A 21,439-nucleotide genomic window follows, 5' to 3' on the forward strand; every position below is an offset into this window, starting at 1 on the left:
TTTTTTAATTCATATTTCATACTGTTCGCGATGTCTTCTAAGGAGTGTTTGGTGTTAATTACAATTATATACGCAGTACAAGCAGACAATGATGTCTTAAATAAGGATAAATATGTACTTAAGTTGATCATTATACAGAGTTTTAGTGACATCGTAACGAAAACTTAGAGGGATCATTCAGGCCAAGATTCTTAGTTGATATCAAGTGAAATTTATAAAAAGAACGGAAAATAATAAAAAAAAATACAGAAATTTTTCATGAATTTTCCGACAGGAAATTCTACTTGATATCAACTCGGAGGTATGTGACCTAAGTTGACTTCTCGGGTTGGAAGGGAATTGGCAGTCGCTTCTGTAAGAAACCGGACCGGCTATGGAGCGTACTCTAGAGGGACCAACCAGATGTATACAGGGTGTTAGTGACACCGTAACGAAAACTAAGGGGGATGATTAAGTTCATTATTCCGAGTTAATATCAAGTGGAATTTTCCGTCGGTTTGAATCATCCCCCTCAGTATTCGTTACGATATCACTAACCCCTTATATAATAATTTAAATACTGTCAACAGGGTCCCTGCAAGGTACAATTTGAAGTGATTGACAGATGTAGCGTCCCCAAACCAGCAGATCCTGCCAAATTTACTTTTGCCTTAAAAAATGGTGTTAATACCAGTTATGTACAAGTCAATGCAACAATCATGAAACCAGTTGTAATTATTGAGGTAAGAATTATAATATTCACCAAAAGAAAATTTAATCGAAATAAAATCTGACTCGGACGGGACTTGAACCCGCAGCTCTTGTAAAGCCAGGACAAGCGTTTTAACCGTTACACTACCGGATCCTCCTCCTAATAATGGTGGTGGTGTAATGGTTAACACGCACGTCCCGTGCAAGGCAAGGTATGCCTTTGGTGGTGAAGTACGCTGTTCCAGTAGGGGTTGGTGGAGGAGTTTGCTCCATACACCCTCCAGTTGATTGAAGGACCAGCACCCGGACTGCTGGGCAGCAGGACGTATACTTTTTTTTGCCTTTGATGGGTTTGCTCTTGACCCCAAATTTACGAAGGCATTGACGAGGCCTAAGATGGAGCTCGCCCAGAAGGTGATCGCCCAGAAGGTGCCTGTTCACTCTGGAGTTAAAAGCACCCGGGTTATATGCAGTCGGAAATATAGAAGACGGTAGAGAATTCCACTCATTAGCAGTGCGCATAATGAAGGACGATGCGAAGCGCTTTGTGCGTATAGTTGCGATATCCACCAAATAGCGATGGAACCTGGCCGTACGTCTGGAAGCCCGAAGATAAAAGGGGGATGGTAGAATGCGCTCGTGTAGATCGCATATACAGGTAATTTAAATAATGCTTGTTTGCAGATGAAAATATCCGTATATGACCTGGATGCCAATCGGAAGCTGGCACTGGTGACCTACGATGCGAAGACACCCTGTGACCATTTCATAGCTGCACCCGCTTTAGCTATGATTTTTAACACTATCAACTGTTTAGTGCAACCGGTAAGAAAAAAGTAACATATACCTATGACATACGCTTACGATACGACTTTGAGGAGCTCGGTGGCGCAGCGGTAAACGCGCTCGGTCTGCGATTGTTAAAGTTAAGCAACTTTCGCAAAGGCCGGTCATAGGATGGGTGACCACAAAAAAAAAGTTTCCCGTGCTTCGGAAAGCCGTTGGTCCCGGCTGTATTAGCAGTCGTTAATAACCATCAATCCGCACTGGGCCCGCGTGATGGTTTAAGGCCCGATCTCCCTATCTATCCTTAGGGAAGGCCCGTGCCCCAGCAGTGGGGACGTTAATGGGCTGATGATGATGATGATGACGACTAGATCCCAATGTAGTAATCAGTATTATTTGATGCCAAAAAATGCCTTTTCTAAAGTGTATATATATTATTACGTATAAATATTATAAGTCATCTGCATTATCGCCATGTTATCTAGAAGTGTAAAACTAGTGTAGTAAGTTTCCTTAAGGTTCAACCGGAGAAAAGTTGTAAATTTTAATGTAAGTACTATGAACTTGTCTGTGTCAGTTACTTAGTGTTGTAAAACTTAAAATAAATAAAGATTTTTTGAAACCAAACCAATCAGTAGATACATCCAGCGTAAGATGAACTAAGTACCCACGTTCCACCACGCTGCTCCAGCGCTGGTTAGAGGAAGAGTTCGGGCCTGTAGCCCGGGACCAACGGCTTAACGTGCCTTCCGAAACGCGGAATCATCTTACTTTTTCGGACAATCAAGTGATTCAGCTTGCAATGTCCTTGCTAAACAAAGGTCAGTCTCACAAAGTGATTTTGACAATGTCTCCATAGCGGGAATCGCATTGGATCTCCAGATCAAACAAAAACAAATACACACCATTTTATCTATTGCAGGGTAACTACTCTTCAGATGTAGATCTCCTCAAAATGATACACATACTATATGGGCGTTCTATGGTCTACGGCCACTATAGGAGCAAAGCTTTGTTAATAGCACAGGGATATGGTGCCATAAGTTGTAATTTAATGGAAGTCAGAGTTACACCTGCAAAGTGATATCGCTTTTCGGAAAATGTTATTTAAAATAAATAAATAACCAAACTTTATCGTTTTTAACACTTTCAAGGACAGAACGTCTTTGCACGTTCCGATTCCAAGGCGTCATATTATGAACTATCAATGACCCATGGTCTCTGTCTGTGAAAGGGTTAAAGAGTATTTTTCGCTTTGTGACTGTTATCCTGTGACAACATGTGACCCGCGAATGCCCCTAAAGCTAAAAGAGACAGTCTTAAGACCTGTCGTGTGGTATGGTTGAGAGCGTTGGGTCACAAAAGAGACGGTTGAAAGAAGAGTACACGTGGCAGAGATGAGAATGTTAAGATGGATGTGTGGTGTGACCAGAATGGACAAGATAAGGAATAAGAGGAAGTCTGAAAGTAACGCCGGTTAGCGAGAAATTGAGGAGCAACAGATTAGCATGGTATAAGCATGTGAGGAATGATGAAAGGCATATAACGAGGATAGTTATGAGTATTTATGTGGAAGGATATAGGGGTAAGGGACAACCCAAGAAAGTATGGATGGATTGTGTAGAGAAGGATTCGCGTGTGAAAGATATGAGTATTGAGATGACAACGGACAGAAATGGAAGAGGATTTCATACTGTGCCGACTACACTTAGAGTGGGGTACCTAAGGGCAGGAGGATGATGACTGTTGTCCCGTGGTTCACCAGTATGCTTCTCAAACGTGGAGCGCAGGATCAAACCCTGGTACCGGACCTATCAGTAATACATTTATGTTAAGTGCAGTTTTCACTAGGGAATATGATCCGAATCCAATCATGAATTCAAAGCCGAATAGTCGAATTCCGAAAGCCTGCTGCTGGGATTCGGACCAGTCCCATGCCGATGTAAGCCACGCGTTCTCAACCGTGCTAATACGGGTTAAATACTTGTTGATAATAATAATAAAAAAAAAAAAAAAAATAAAAAAAAAAAAAAAAAAATTACAATAAATGAAAGTTACATCGCGATAGTAGGATTACGAAAGTGGTTTATAAAGCGAAGGTTGATGGTAGGGCTGGCAGACGATGACCTAGAAGGACAATAACCAAATTGGAGATGTCGTTATAGAAGGTTTAGTATGATCTTCACTGAACCGGCGTGCGTGTAGACACGACTGATTAATGTGGAGGAAGCAAGAGAAGTGTATCAGGATCGAAGCAAATGGAATCACATAAACTTTGCTTACCTTCTTGGGAAATACGCGTGAGTTTATGTATGTATGTTCATTGTGGTAAGTAGTTTTTCACGAACAATAGATATAGCTCCATTAAGGGAAATCCATTAGCCCGTCAAAAGTTTTTGCTATGATTAATTGTTGTAACACGTTGTGTATTACATAGCAACGAAAATTGAATGAGGCTATTTGTACCTAGTTCATAATGTGATGATATGAATTTGTAAGTTAAAGACGATCGCACGCTCGGCGTTCGGCAGCCGGCCAGCGGCGTCGACGTCGCGTGGACGATGCGCTAACGCTGGCACGACGACGACGACGCTAGTGTGGGGGGTCTCTTAGGCTCTAGACAGACGGACCGCATCTCAACTGCAATCCGACTGCCAAATTGCAGTTCCGATGCAGTTTTAATGCAGTTGACACGACTGCAATAGGACTGCAAACCGAACGGGCAGTCCGATTGCAGTTCAATTGTAGTTAGCGTGTCAACTGCATTCAAACTGCACCTGAACTGCAATTTGCGGTTGGATTGCAGTTGAAATGCGGTCTGTCTGTCTAGAGCCTTATGTGGTGAGCCATATAACGATGCAGTTTGATTTTTATAGTTTTATGTTATCTGTCAGTGCATTAGTGACACCATAGCGAATACTGAGGGGGATAATTCAGTTCATGGTTCTGAGTTAACATCAATTAGAGATTTCAGTCGCAATTTTTTTTGTTATCTTAAATTAGTCAGTAACAAAAAGCACAAAATTTTTGACCAAATAATCCTGCCCTCAAGTTATGTCGTGATTATACCCTCATTGTGTGACCAAGCCTGCAGGTCATGGCCACAGAGCACGGAAAAGAAGCTCGCCTTTTACTAGAGGCTACAGTAGTTACAAATATTTATCGTCGTGCATGATGTTGTGACAGACGACAAGCGGTCTACTGAAATTATGTTTGTTGTTAGAGGTATATACCACCATCATCATCGTCTCCTTAGCATAATCCCGTTTTTCACAGGGTCTGTTTACCTAACCCGAAGATTTGACAGTTCCGGATTTTTACAAAGGCGACTGCCTGTCTGACCTACCAACCCGCGAAGGGAAAACCAGTCCAACACAGGTTAGGTCACATACCTCCGAAAATGTGGGAATGTGGGTTTCCTCACGATGTTTTCCTTCACCGTTGTTTCTGATATATACTTAAGGTTTAGTATTTTAACAATATTTTATCTCTTTGTCAGACAACATAATACAAATACCAATACAATACAAAAATAATCCCTCAAATTAAACAAAAAAATTAGAGTGCGCCCTCGGCCACAGTTTGCATTTCTTAAAAGGATTTTGTTTTACAAAGCCGCCTCTTAGCGGCCAAGCATTAACCGGATCCGTGCTCTGTGGTCACGACGAAATAGAAAAGGGAATTTTTGTGACATCTCGGTAGAAGTTATGCGCCGGTCGGTGGAATATAAATAAGGATTTGGAAGGGTCGCGTGTGTTTTTGCCGATTATGGTAAGGAGGAATATGAAGATAGACGGAAGGGGTAAATAGATTGAGTTGCGGCCTCAGATAAGGTCCAAAAACAAAAGAAATGCATTTCCAAATTCAAATTCAAAAATATCTTTATTCGGCCTTTGGCGGCCCAATCATAACCCTGACACCAGTGTTGATGAGGCTGGTATTCCATCTCACAACCCACACGATAAGAAGAAGCGTTTTTTACGAGTGCTGAAAGTAACCTAAAATCTTAACAGCTTTTGAAATTAGAAGTGAACCTATCTACTACCTACTGAAAACCTCATACAAAATAGTCCTATAAAGATACACATATCAATTTATAACCAACACTTCGATTCTAGTTTTAAAAAAGCTTATCATTTTCCACGGAATCAGCAAATGTTTGGTTTCCCTCACGCGTTTGACTAAACAATTTTTATCGCTTATTGTGGTTATGTATTGAATTTGTTTAAATAGTTACTCATAGTAACATACTATAATATCCTATTGCCGGGTACAGGCCTCACCGCAACCGGCGGGGGTATGGAGCATACTCCACCCCTCTGCTGGACTGCGAGATGGTGGAGGTGTTTTACAGCTAATGGACGAGACCAACGGGTTAACGTGCCCTTCGAAGCACGGTATCATCTTACTAAACAAAGGCGAATTAATCAAAAGATAGTCTCACAAAGTGTTTTCTACAATGGCCTCATCGGGAATCGAACCCTGACCTTCAGATTGTGAGCCTAACGCTCTAACCTCTAGACCACGGAGGTTGTTGATAGGTTGTATAAATATAAATTGATAGGTATGTAATCTTAATGTGAAATAACGCTATGAGCCTAGGTTATCCCTTCGCGGGTTGGAAGGTCAGACAGGTAGTCGCTTCTGTAAAAAACCGGACCTGTCAAATCGTCAGGTCAGGTAAGGGGACCCTGTGAAAAACGAGATAATGCTAGGAGATGATGACTTATTTTTTACTTTATTTGGTTTACTTATTTTTTATTTTTAGTATATTTATTTATAAGATCTATTTGGACACATGGTATCAGAAATAAATGAATTAAGAATGTGATTTTTTAAAAAGGTGCTTACGAGATCTTTACTATAAGGTCTAGTCATGAGTTGACACGTGATATATGCCACCATTGAACAAATCCAAGTCTATGGGTCCCCTTGTAAGGATTTAGTACACGATAGATTTTCTCCGACTGTCGAGATAACAGTATTTATACCAGCACCGGGCCAAGAGACATTTAAACTCAACTATTTGAAGCAGCCATTAGCAGTTTTAAAGTTGGAATCCAAGTTGTTGAGAGGCATTGTCAGAATTTCCGGAGAGTTAAAGGCTTGAACACCTTTTGAAATTGGCTGTATAGTACACGAACAGTTTCGTAAAGAGAAAATGAATTTTATTATAATAGGACCTATTTTTTCGAATTCCGTTTTAGGCTCTAAACCACGTAATTCGACTTTACTAGTTTGAATTCATGTTTGGATTATAGATAGTTCATATCAGCTGGTGTCCAGGATTTGTGCCCGGTTAATGGCAATAGGCTCACCCCCTATCGTCCCCTAACTCCATGGGACTTAAACATAGCTGGCGAGGAGTGAACACCTTCAGGTTCACTCTGCGTTTGAAGTTATTGACAACTTCCTATTTGAATGTTCTTTTTATTGCTTATTATTAGAAACTACAGCCTCAGTGGTCTAGTGGTTAGAGCGTTAGGCTCACGATCTGGAGGTGTGGGTTCGATTCCCGATGGGGACATTGTCGAAATCACTTTGTGAGACTGTCCTTTGTTTGGTTCACCTTTCTTTAGTAAGACGATTCCATGCTTCGAAGGGCACGTTAACCTGTCGTCCATTAGCTGTCAAACACCTCCACCATTTCAGAGAGGCTTGAATCACCTGATTGTCCGAAAAAGTAAGATGATTCCGTGCTTCGGAGGGCACGTTAAGCCGTTGGTCACGGCTATTCGCCGTAAAAACACCTCCACCAACTTGCATTGGAGCAGCGTGGTGGAGTATGCTCCATACCCCCTCCGGTTGATTGAGGGAAGGCCTGTGCCCAGCAGTGGGACGTGTATAGGCTGTTTATGTATGTTTATTAGAAACTAAATATAATAAAAGTTTAGCAAAGATATACGGTTATTTGTGACAAAAATACACAAATTTAGAAAATATATTATTATTTTAGCTCTTTTGGCACTAATAAAATGAAGCCTCAGAAATAATGGTACCTACTTAAATAAGAAAAAATAAAATTTTTAACAAAAAAAAAAACCGACTTCAAACGCAAAACTAAAAAGCAATAAATAAATTTACTTCGCACAAAGTAATGAGTACGTATTTTCAATTAGTTAATTAATTTTATAAATCTGAAGCCGGTGCCAAGGAAATGCTACAACGAAGTACCGATTCTTATATTTTTCAATACTGATTGTTTTGTAATTTTTTGTTTGACATTGTTTTGTAATTGCTTTGATATAGGTATTAAACAATATTGTGTGTACATAGTAATTTGATATTGTAGTAGGGTTGTTGTAGCATTTACTTGGCACCGACTTCAGATTTATAAAATTAATTAACTAATTGAAAATACGTACTAATTACTTTGTGCGAAGTAAATTTATTTATTGCTTTTTAGTTTTGCGTTTGAAGTCGGTTTTTTTTTGTTAAAAATTTTATTTTATTTTACGATTTTAAGTGATGGTTAGACTGAGCAAGGATGCAGACAGACAGATTTTCTGATTTATATTGATATATAATAATATATGATTAGTAGTGATCACAATTATTATTGATGAACATGTTTACACACACACACACACACACTCACACACGCGCACACGCACACGAGCACACGCGCACGTACACACGCACACACACAGACACACGCACACACACAGACACACGCACACACACAGACACACACACACACACACACACACACACACACACACACACACACGCGCGCACACACACACACACACACACACACATACACACATGTGGTTGTCAGTGGACGCTGCTATCATACACACTCACGCACACATATAGATACAGTAGATTTCGCGTGGTTCGCTCGCTGCTAAAGCAGCTCGCGTGTCCTGTTTATTCGAAACTGTCCCTCTTCGTATGGCGGCCATCTTGTTTTTCCGCCATTTTGTTTTTTTTCACCGGCGACAGAATTTGACCAAGATTTAAATGGGTGTCGTGGAAACAAACAAAATCCAGGTGCAATAGGTTTGCCAGGCCGTAGGATGTCTCCCTGATTGGGAGCAGTTTTCAAAGATGACGTTCCGATCACACCCCTATACATCATTTTTAACCCCAAGACATTTTCTGGAAAAACAAAATTTTGTATGGCGGCCATCTTGTTTTTTCGCCATTTTGTATTTTTTTCACCGGCCATTAAATTCGACCAAGATTTAAATAGGTTTCGTGAAAGAAAAATTGGTTCAGGTGCGATAGTTTCGCCAGGCCGTAGGGTGTTACCCTGATGCGGAGCAGTTTTCGAAAATCGGGAAGTATTTCCATACTTAACATGACGATCCGATCACAACCCCGATATATATTTTATACCCCGAGACATTTTCTGAAAAAACAAAATTGTGTATGGCGGCCATCTTGTTTTTCCGCCATTTTGTTTTTTTTTTCACGCGCTATGGAATTTGACCAAGATTTAAATAAGTGCTCTGAAAGAAATATTGGTTCACGAGCGATAGTTTTGCCAGGCCGTAGAGTATCTCTCTGATGCGGAGCAGTTTTTGGTGACCAGAAAGTATTTCCGTACTCTACATGACGTTTTGAGTAAGCGCCCCATACATTATTTTTACCCAAAGGGGCTTCTTCTAAAATCGACAAAATTTTGTATGGCGGCCATCTTTTTTTTCCGCCATTTTGTTTTTTTGCACCGGCGTTTGGATTTGATCAAGATTTAAATACGTTTCGTGAAAGAAAAATTGCTCCAGGTTGTATAGTTTTGCCAGGCCATAGGGTGTCTCCCTGATGCTGACCAGTTTTCGAAGGTCGGGAAGTTTTCCCGAAGCCTAAAGAGCGATCCGATCAATATGACTTTACAAACGCACTAGTCGCTCCTACGATTTTTGAAAATTCCCCTCGATTTCTCTGGTCTTCCATCATCAGATCCTGACTTCCTTGACATGGGACCCCCTTGGGTACATCTCCTTTCAAACAAAAAAAGAATTATCAAAATCGGTTCATATACGACGAAGATATGCCCGAACAAACATAAAAAAAAAAAAAAATATACGGTCGAATTGAGAACCTCCTCCTTTTTTGAAGTCGGTAAAAAGATTAAATTATTTACGTTTTCCACAGAATGTGCTATACCTACGTACGCCATCTTGGTAACGGATAGGAATTAGACTAGGGTCCCTACACCCTTAATTTAGTGATGATGAAGTTACCAAAATGCAAAAGTTGATAGCGCGAAGCGGTATATAAAGCAAAATTTGATTTATGGCTGGCAGAGGAAGACCTAGAAGGACTTACAATGACGCGTTCCGTATCCTCATGCGTTTGTCACGTTGGCGCAGCGCGTCGAGTGTGTTCGCCGAAGCGCGTGTGCCTGACTTTTTTGCTTTCGTATGTACAAGTGTGGTGGGATTTTGGACGAGGATTAGGGATTCAAATAACATCATTTTGCGGAAAGTGTACGAATGGGTCGCCAGTCCTATTTTTAAACACTGGTGGTCTTTGCACCGGGACGCAAATAGGAAATAGGTATTTTATATTGTACATTTGTTTTAATTAAATTTAGGGGTTATGTATTATGTAATGTATGTGAGTCCTATTGCCTTTAATAAAGAAAATTATTATATTATTAGTCCTTAGAAAAGTTTAAGTACGATCTACTCTAAAGCTGCGTGCTTGTATGAAGCGATTGATGAATGTGAAGGAAGCAAGAGAAGTGTATCAGGATCGAAACAAATGGAATTCTATAGTCTGTGCTTACCCCGGTGGGAAATAGGCGTGAGTTTATGTATGTATGAGGTTACCAAACTTCCTAGGGAATTAAAATGGCCCAGACCTTTCAATTTTTAAGGTATATCAGTAGCTTTACAAATAAAAATAAACATAAATAAATGGTAACCCACGTACGAGGTCCACGTCGCCACAAAGCCTTGCGACCTTAAATCTCTATTACAGGGGTCTTATCAACGTAAAAGTACCCTTTTACTAATGTTACTTATGTTTTCTGGCACAGAAAAAGTTGGATAATAGCATTCTTTATCTTGAAAATAGTCATTAGTTTATTTTTGCGACTTCAATACTTTTAATCCTTTTGGCCACTTCGAAAATTACTTTGTGATCCCTAGTTTGGTTAGGACGTTTCAGGCTGATCATCTTATTTTCCGAAATTAAGATGATCCGTGCTTCGTAAGGCATAAGGGTTAAGCCGTCTGTCCCGGTTACTACTTACTGATGTAATTATGTAGTCGTTACACGAGTCATGTCAGGGACCTTTGGCGGCTCTTTCCTCAGTCGTGTTCAGCGTGTGTCCTAATAAATATTAAAAATGTAAGCATACATCTATGAATAAGAACCTATGCGTGTGAAGCGGCGACGAGCGGCAAAATCAAACATATGGCAAGGTATGAAAGCGTTTGATCGATATTCGGTGACCTCACATCGCGTCCCCATAAACGATACCTTAGGAAAAGTTCCCAAACACAAATGCTTTGAGTTTAAAACTGCGAAACAGCTTGCAAATAAAGAATCAATGTTGCCAGTCGCTTCGCTGAGCTTCAGTGTTCCAGCCACGTTTCAGCATTCAAATAACTTTTATTTACTTTTCAATTTTGTTTAAAGTCGCCATAAAGAAATGTAACATCATGTGTTTTGTGGTCACTAAAGCAAAATCGACGTGGTTTATTGTATATTATTTTGTTTAGTACAGCGCGCCGTGGTCTAGTGATTAAAGCGTTGTGCTGACGTACTTGAGGTTTGGGTTCGATTCCCGATGGGGACTGTAGAAATCTCTTTGTGTCACTGTCTTTTTTTGTACATTGCAGGCTTGATTTACTCGATTGTCCGAAAAGTTAGGTGATCCCTTTCTTTGGACTTCTCAAGATGTTCCTTATATAAAAGTTAAGGTATTCTAAGTTTTTATTAAGTATTCATTTACTTAATGGATACTTATATTTAAGTACAAGTTAAGTCGGGGTTGGGGACAATATTTTGTGCTTTATTGTAAATAAGTTTGAATGTTCAATGAATATGAATGAGCGAGTCCAACTGAGGGTAGCTTTATCATCGTTTGAAGTTACGGTAAAGGGCAGCTAAACTTACGGTAAAGGTACGGTAAAGGGCAGCTAAACTTACGGTAAAGTTACGGTAAAGGGCAGCTAAACGTATTCGGTTGGATATCATTGAATTTGGAGAATCCTCTTCCTTTTTAAAGCGATCAGTGTCTTATATCGTGTGGCTTGTGAGGTGGATTACCAACCTCATCAACCCCAGGGTTATTATGACACCAGTGTCAGGGTCCGGAGGTCCCGGGTTCGAATCCCGGTGGGGACAAATCACTTTGTGATCCCTAGTTTGGTTAGGATATTGCAGGCTGATTACCTGATTGTCCAGAATTAAGATGATACATGCTTCGGAAGGCACGTTAAGCCGTCGGTCCCGGTTACTACTTACTCATGTAAGTACGTAGTCGTTACTTGAGTCACGTCACGGCATTTGGCGTCTCAATAATAACCCTGACACCAGGGTTGATGAGGTTGGTCATCCACCTCACAACCCACACGATAGAGGAGGAGTGTCAGGGTTATTATTAAGCCGCTTAGTTTCCCTGACATGGTTAATGTAATGACTACGTGCTTACATCAGTAACTGGTAACCAGGATCGGTACTGAACAGTATCGGCGACCGAAGGACGTAATATACGATCCCGACGATCCGATTACTCTTGCTATGGAGGCGGCCAATCAGCTCGCGACACCAACCACTTCAGAACCCCGATACCGACCCCGCGGGCGCGGTCGACGATTTCCCTCCTTCAGCGCTTATCGCTATCGAACGTAAGTAACAGGGATCGCCAATCATCTTACTTTCGGACAATCGGGTAATTAGCCTGCATTGTCTTAACCAAAGGTGATTTTTGTGATATGTTCCCACAGGGGTTCAAAGCCGGGACCTCCGAATCGCGATCCTAACGCTCAACCATCCGCTTGTACTTTATGCTGAGTTCATTCCAGTAATGACGTCAAAGAGTCTGCAACAATGTTCATACAAACACAATCTCCCGAAAAGAACCTGTGAACATCGTTTCCCAACACCTTCACCCAAAAAGGCCTACTTATGTAACCTCCAATTTAAAATTAGCCGCTCCAATGCCTTCTTCCAAGCAAGATTGCGCAAAACTTTCTGCGTTTACATAAAAAATTCAAATATTAATTCGTGGGCTGTACTCGTAACTTTGGCTTTAATGCGTTTGGAGTGGGATATAATAAAATGACATGGCCAAATTAGGTGAAAGTAATTAAAAGTTGGGTGAGTAGAAAGTTGAGTAACTTGTTATGTTAAGCAACGTTACTTATTAGGTTTCGTTATTTTATTCTTTGAGTCTTTTTCACACATGTGAAAGAAAAAGCCTCTTTACTAGTTATAAAATACATAAACAGCCTATATACGTTGCACTGCTGGGCACAGGCCTCCCTCAATCAACCGGAGGGGTATGGAGCATACTCCACCACGCTGCTCCACTGCGGGTTGGTGGAGGTGTTTTTACGGCTAATAGCCGGGACCAACAGCTTAACGTCGTCCCTCCGAAGCACGGAATCATCTTACTCTTTCGGACAATCAGGTGATTCAAGCCTGTAAAGTCCTTACTAAATAAAGGACAGTCTCACAAAGTGATTATAAAATACTTTATCTAATTCACTTTAGTACTCTCGTTAACACATTAATCTCCGTTCCGGGTTTGCGCCACGGTCGTACGAATTGTTTTTTTTTTAAATAAGATCAGATTTGCGCAATAGATGAAAGTCTGAAGGAAATATGTTTTATTTTATTTATTAGTAATTATATTTTAATATATATAATGTTTTACAGTAGCTATAGAATAAGGAATAATACTACATATAGAACTGCAACTCTCCGCTCCCCACCAGTGTCTGAGCTAGGTTTACCTTCAGACGCTACGTAGTATTATTCCTAATTCTATGCCCGAGCTCTACTTTAATACCCATTATTTTTTTGCAAGTATAAAAAAGATACGTAATCCCGTGTTACTATTCAAAAAGCTAATCTCGTTCGTTCCCAGGAGACAATCCATGCCTTTTTAGTCCAGGATTTCAATTTAAAACGCAATTTTGTTTTCCAATTAGCACTAGGAACGGTGCAGTGGAATTTACTACACATTTTCTCTTTTCTATTATTTGGTTTGCAAACAGCGATGTATGGTAGAAAGTTTAAGTTAGCTGTTTTTCTTTAAAAATTAATGCTCTACAATAAATTAAATAGAATATTATTATTTTACCCGCAAAATTATTACACGTGTAAGCAAATACTGACAGTTTGGCTAAAACAATGACATGGTTGAAAACTTGTTTGTGACAGTAAAATAAGAATAGTCAGATGATCTATGATGGTTTATGATGATCCAAGGAGGTCCGTGTTGCTCTATGTTTGTGATACTTACTTATTGTTTTCCCGGTCCATATACTGCGCTTTATACTCACTCTGTTTGTTACGCATTGTATTTATTGTACACAAGGAAGGGACTAGTATCTGAGATACAGGCTCGGCCTAGTTCAGATACTAGAAAACACTAGACTAAGTTTATAATGCGTTACTTATATTAACAAAATTATGTATGAACCCTGTATTAAGTAAATAAAGTTTATTATTAATGCTTTTTGTTTAGTGTTCGAGTTTAGAAGTAGGAAAATAGATTTGATATTAACATTATTAATCCAGAAAGCGAGAAAAACCTTATATTTTGACGTAACTTATTGTTGATTTCCGCTTATGGTATTAACTACTTGTGCACTCATCCACAGTTATTTTTCCCCTAGTTAACAATCGCCATCAAACCGACAACAATCTACCAGTTGGAGACTCCTGCAGAGTGTGTGGTAGAGTTTGCCGCTCTAGGATTGGCTTGCACAGCCATGAAAGAAAGTGCATTTCTTCGAGGCAATGACGTCATAAATCGTCTGAAACAGACGTATAAGGCCAATGATGATGATGAGTTAACAGTAGTTTTTATGCATAATCTGATCACCTGATTGTCCAAAAGTAAGATGATCCGTGCTTCGGAAGCCACGTTAAGCCGTTAGTCCCGTTTTTTATTTACTGATGTAAGTAATCGTTACATGAGCCATGTCAGGAGCCTTTGGCGGCTCAATCATAACGTTGACACTAGGGTTGATGAGGCTGGTATTCCACCTCACAACCCATATGATAATAAGATGCAAAATCAAAAGTACAAAATTGGTAAAACTGCTACTATACTTACTATTAGATTAGGCTAACTTCACCAAATTGGTTAGGTTAAGTTAGTATGCTCATAACAACAGCTACCCTATAAACCTACCTATTATTGAAACAACTTCACCTCACGTAAACTATCTGTTAACATTATTCTATACCTGCGTTAGGGGACATTGTATTAAGTTTCCACTGTTGAAAATTCAGGACCATATACCCTATTGCTATTCAATACAACGCGATCATAAGATAGTTTAAGATCCGACGACGAAATGGTAGCCGATTGTTGGCCCAGTTACCCGGTCCATGGTATAAGAAAACCAGGTATGCTCAAAAGTGACAGCTAGCATTTCAAGGTTAGCCCAGCTGACGTCATCCCACCCAATGTTGCCATTTCGTAAAAAATAAATTACCCACGTCCAATGTTTTTAATTTACTTTGCAAGGAAATTTTGAACTTTTAGTAAACGTACAGTTTAAATGATTTTTATAAATGTGATGAGAAACTCGGTGGCGCAGCGGTAAACGCACTCGGTCTGCGATTGTTGAAGTTAAGCAACTTTCGCAAAGGCCGGTCATAGGATGGGTGACCACAAAAAAAGTTTTCACCTCGAGCTCCTCCGTGCTTCGGAAGGCACGTTAAGCCGTTGGTAACGGCTGCATTAGCAGTCGTTAATAACCATCAATCCGCACTGGGCCCGCGTGATGGTTTAAGGCCCGATCTCCCTATCCATCCATAGGGAAGGCCCGTGCCCCAGCAGTGGGGACGTTAATGGGCTAATGATGATATATCTGATAAATAATAGTAATTAAATAATATATAAGACAGTAATTCACTTACTTTTCAATAATAAAATTTACGTCCTTGGAATGTTGGAGATACCAAAATAATGGTGACACTTACGTCATCTTGGGCTAGCAATGGCGGCTTGTCATAGGATTGAACATATCTGGTCTTCTTATACCATGTCCCGGTCGAAATATTTCGGGTAAAGGACGGTGTTACGGCTAAGGAAGGCCTAGATCTATGATGGATCTGGAGAATGGATCTACTGAGATTGAAGGTCACCACCTGTCACGTTGCTCGAACAGAAAGCTCGGTGACATGTGGGTACTTAGTTCAACTTGCGATGGATTTCTCCGACTACCTCAATTGGTTTATAATATACAGCTTACTAAGCAGCTTATGTATATACGTAGTTATATATAATAACCGCATTTACAAATATGACCAAAGCTGCTCTTAAGGTTAATTTGACAAAATTGTTGCTACAACATTGCTTTTATGGTATTAATGAATTTCTAGATTATAACTTAACTAAACTTTGACATTGTTAATTAGAGTTTTATTATTATTTTATGATTGATTTGTATTATTTAATTCTTACGTAATTGTAGATGCATGTGTAGTACAATTGCATAAATTTGCATGCTTACTGGTAAGCTGAAAACACGGACTACTGTAAACAATAACATCTGTAAATACTATTTTCTCGCAAATATATTATTCTATTCTATTCTTACGTTATGTTAATTGTTAAATGAAGGGATGGTAGTGACTAAAAATCCGTGATAGTCGAGTTCAAAGAACGCATGATAAAGGCAGTATTGTAACAGCATTCGTTGTATCATTATACTTCTAATTTAGGCCATCCGTACATGGCGACTGCGACAGCAAAGCGCGAGTCTCGTATGTTTACATTCCTTTGACCAAATCCGAACTACTACCTAAAACTGGCTTGGGTGATCTTAGTTGTCGAGGATTGGGTGATCTTATATGCTATCCAACTTCAACTATAGATCGTCCGTTTAAAAAAGAATTATAAAATCTTTATAAAGTTAGGCCTCTTGTCCAATCACAATATTTGACCTTAGGGCGCTTGCAAACCAAAGACAATTGTATCGACGACGTCACCTACACCATCATCTCTCGAGCTACATTCCAATAAAATTCCGCTCGCGCCGCTGCCAATATAGTAGCGGGCGAATTTTGTATATTATTCGCAATCCACTTAAGCCTGTACGTGTCACAAAATTATTATCCAATACGAACAGAGCACGTGACATGACCCTCAGGTCACAAGGGAAATTTGCACCTGTTGTTTATAAAACGTACATACATAAATTCAAGCCCGCAATCCCTATCATCACCAGCCTATTGACGTCCCCACTGCTGGGGCACGGGCCTTCCCTATGGATGGATAGGGAGATCGGGCCTTAAACCACCACGCGGGCCCAGTGCGGATTGGTGGTTATTAACGACTGCTAATGCAGCCGGGACCAACGGCTTAACGTGCCTTCCGAAGCACGGAGGAGCTCGAGATGAAAACTTTTTTTTTTGTGGTCACCCATCCTATGACCGGCCTTTGCGAAAGTTACTTAACTTCAACAATCAAATTAAAATAAAAAATAAATAAATAATAAATATTTAATAAATAATTAATAAATAATTATTATTTTTTATTCTATGATAAATTATGTTGAATAAATGATTTTGATTTTTGATTGATGACTAGTGTACTTGGAAAAATTGCGCCTTGCTAAGGCCCTGTGGAGTCTTCCATCTAGACTCGGTCTATTCCGATGGGCGAGCTCGCTCCATCTTAGGCCTCGTCAATGCCTTCGGGCAAGTCTGGGGCCAAGAGCAAACCCATCAAAGGTAAAAAAATGTCGATGGGCTTGTGTTGGCCGGACTTTACGTCTTACAAAATTATTATCCAATACAACCTTAGCACGTGACATGACCCTTACGGTCACCTGGGAAATTTTCACCTGCTTTAAGAAAAAGGGTTGAACATCCTAAGGTATCTGTAGGAGTAGATTTATACTGTATTATGGAAAGTAATCAGCCTCCGTGGTCTAGTGGTGAGAGCGTTAGGCTTTCGATCTGGAGGTCCGGGTTCGATTCCCGATGGGGACATTGTCGAAATCACTTTGTGAGACTGTCCTTTGTTTGGTAAGGACTTTTCAAGCTTGAATCACCTGATTGTCCGAAAAAGTAAGATGATTCCGTGCTGCGGAGGGCACGTTAAGCCGTTGGTGCCGGCTGTCAGCCGTAAAAACACCTCCACCAACCCGCATTGGAGTAGCGTGGTGGAGTATGCTCCATACCCTCTCCGGTTTATTGAGGGGAGGCCTGTGCCCAGCAGTGGGACGTATATAGGCTGTTTATGTTTATGGAAAGTAATGAGCTTTGCTTCTTTTGAGAATAAATGGGTATCTAGTTACATTTTTATTCGCAGCTAATAGTATTGTTTCCATCCTCTTCCAACACCACATTTCAAAGGCCTCGAGTCTCTCTCTTTCTTTCTCAGTCTGTGTCCACGTTTCACATTCATAGAGGGCTATACTCCATACGAAAGTTTCGATGCATCGTTTACACCGCTCTTGTATATCAAAGGAAAATTCCTTCACTTCCTTATAAGACACGAAGTTTACCTTCTCATCAATTTGTTCCATGTAAGCTCTCCTTGGTCTTCCCCTTCCTCACTTTCCTTCTATGACTCACATCTATCACACACATATCTTTCTTCACACAATCCACCCACTAACCACACATACATCGTATATAATCTATTCCCACAACTTCCATAGATTTAAGTTAAGAAAATTTAAACTTTCTTGTAACTTACTAACTAGTTTTCCCCAAAGCATGTGAAGTTTTGGTCATACTTATCTTCAAGTTCAGTTCCTTGTGGAGTTGTCAGAGGTTTTAGAAGTTAACTGTGAGCATTAAATTGGCTACTAGCCCAGTAACCTTAAAGCATAGAATAAATAATAATGCAATATTTAGAAGGGACATTTTCCGCCCCGCACCAATACAAGCTCAGAGCGAGTTTGATTTTTACCTCACCCCCTTGTTGGCCATTTAGTGGAGTCAATGAAGGGTTTCACTTCTAAGATGCCAGGGACACGTCCGATTTTGATAGTTTTTTCTTTTGTATGGGTAGTTTTATATAATTTAAAATATGAGTAGTTGGGTAAAATGGGTAGATTTTTATATCCGCTATAATGCGTATTCTGTTCAAGTAGGTATCAAATATGGATCAAAAGATACAGCCTTTTAAACGTCGAACTTTTGAGACCCTCTAACAGGCAAACGGACAGACGCAAAAACGGTTTAGAGGTATTAATCGGATGCCGTCTCCGTACAGAATAAAAAAATACTTTAAATTCATTTTACGTTGGAATAAAAAATAATAATGCCCCACTCAAGATGTTTCAGAATTTAAATGATATAAAAAGTATATAATTTTTTTCGAACACGCAATACGTTGCAGCTTGTACCGTTTAACAAAATTCTGTTTATAGGAAATACAACTGAAGTTACGCCACAGTAAGCTGGTTTAATCGAAAGCCTCCTTCATCACTTAACACTGTCGATGGGAGCACAATCTTTTTTCTTTTTTTTTTGACGTGACTTATTGTAGATTTGCTGCAGATGGCATTAACTACTCGGCCGGACAAATGGGGAGCGCTGAAGGCTCTCACCCGGTACAACGTTTAAGACAACAGGCCTGAGGGTGCCCAGTTGGGCGCGAACCTCGGCTCAGGGCGTCGTCTGAGAGGAAAAATATTTGAAAGAATTAATCGACCCTAGTGGGTCGATAGCGATAAGCGCTGAATGAGGGAAATCGTCGACCATGCCGGCGGGGTCGGTATTGGGGACCTGAAAGGGAGCACAATCCAGAACATCGAGATAATGCGATTCCCAAGTCACAAAATTGGCGACCCCGACGTGATTTGAACACGCAACCTTCTGATCTGGAGTCCGTGGGGGCTCAATAGTAACCCCGACACCAAGGTTGACGAACTCAGTTACTGATCTTATGACACGCACGAGAGAAGATGAGATTATCTTGTATCTAAACTCCTTAGCAACAAAGTTAGGTATAATGTTTACAAGGTTCCAATTATGATGTGTAGTTACAGCTAGATAGGATAATTTGGGCCCAATTTGGACAAAGTTTTGGCTTAATCACGATTCGCCCAATTAGTTAGTCATCATCCCACGGGGCCGCTTATCTTACCTGAGATATTACACAGAAACATGTATTAGACACACAACTATGAAGCGAAGATTTGATAGGTCCGGATTTTTACAGAAGCGACTTCATTCATAATACATAATCATTTCATTCATTTCTATGACAATAAACAATTATTTTATTTTCATTATTCGCAATAAAAATGGTATTACAGTTTGCAGTTGGTAAGCATTTAACATTCGGGCTACATTTTTTGTTATTAAAATTATAACATGCAAATAGTAAAATAAAATAAAAGTGGTAATTTAAATGTCAATCATTAAGTAAGTATATTATTCATTTCACATTACACATCACAAAAAAAAACAAACAATATACAAAAAGGGAAAATAAATAAATAAATAAAATAAAATACCGCTCTGACCATCCAATCCAAACGAAAAACCAGCTTAATTTATGGTTAGGATACATACTGCGAAAACACATTTCTCGGGTAAGACTTAGGTCTGCCTAAGACCACGAAATTCGAGTAACTATGATCATAACAAATACTTTATTGCACAAACAGGAAATACAAAACAGAAGAGAAATAGAAAGAGTACAATAGGTGGCCTTATTGCTAAGTAGCAATCTCTTCCAGGCAACCTTTGAGTATAGGAGATATTTAATATTATATCCTAACAGAGCAACTTTATAATAAAACAATTAACATACTTACACAATTACAATAACATAAGTGGTACAAAACGCGACATTATTGCTAAAATAGCAATCACGTCTGTAGAAAAGTTGTGTCGTAATGCTGAGGAAAAAAAAATTACGACATCACATTAAAAACCATATGGATATAAGTACATATATTAAAATTTATAGCTTTATACATATAAACCTTCCTCTTGAATCACTCTATCTATTAAAAAAACCGCATCAAAATCCGTTGCGTAGTTTTAAAGATTTAAGCGTACATAGGGATATAAGGACAGAAAAAGCGACTTTGTTTTATACTATGTAGTGAAGTACACACGAAGTCTTGGTTATACAACCTCCATCCGATGGATAACGTCAATAACACCACCAATACATTACGTTGTAAATCCAGATTGATTTTAATAGGTGGCGGTGTAATCCGTGGCAGTCTGCCAGCCCTTGATGGAATACGGCTTAACTATTTCATATTTCACCCGCTATTTCAATCAGATGGTTTGAGAGTATTTATTTACGCTTACAGTTAGGGTTGCGTGCTTGTGTTTTTAGAGTTCCCAATAGTAGCACAAACTTATTGAGGCATGCCCCTGTCACGGAAGCATTGACTATTTTGAATGAAGTTTCAAAGTTTGACAATATAGACCTGTTTTTTCCCCTATAAATAAAATTGTTCATTCTGCGTATGTGTATTCGACTATGTAGTTAATTTGATGACTAATTTGAATTATGTTACCCAATTTGTTTATTGATCTCTGATTATGTTATTTATTTAATAATATAGGAACGGAAGGCGCTTGGGGCAACCACCGTTCTACACGCCCTATCTATGGAGTAATGAAGGCGATTACTCCACCGACAAGAGCGCAGCTCTTAAATCAAGAGAGAGAGAGAGAGAGAGAGAGAGAGAGAGAGAGAATTTATAGGTAATTGGTTAATTTTTGAATATTTATTTGTTATTATGTTGTCAAAATTGTCTTATATGCAATGATATCGATTTGGGGTTGAATCCTGTAATGATACCATTTATTGTATAATGTGAATAAATAT

The 21,439-nt window shown here is 39.5% G+C and overlaps 1 long non-coding RNA gene across 1 annotated transcript; it reads left to right on the forward strand.

Moving 5' to 3' along the window:
- Nucleotides 1-575: 575 nt before the first annotated feature.
- LOC126369024 (uncharacterized) lies at nt 576-2,537 on the forward strand. Its single transcript, XR_007566649.1, has 3 exons — nt 576-722; nt 1,375-1,515; nt 2,399-2,537. It is a non-coding gene; the product is annotated as an uncharacterized LOC126369024 (long non-coding RNA).
- Nucleotides 2,538-21,439: the final 18,902 nt, after the last annotated feature.

Source organism: Pectinophora gossypiella, chromosome 8 (assembly GCF_024362695.1).
Source record: "Pectinophora gossypiella chromosome 8, ilPecGoss1.1, whole genome shotgun sequence".
Classification (NCBI taxonomy): domain Eukaryota; kingdom Metazoa; phylum Arthropoda; class Insecta; order Lepidoptera; family Gelechiidae; genus Pectinophora; species Pectinophora gossypiella.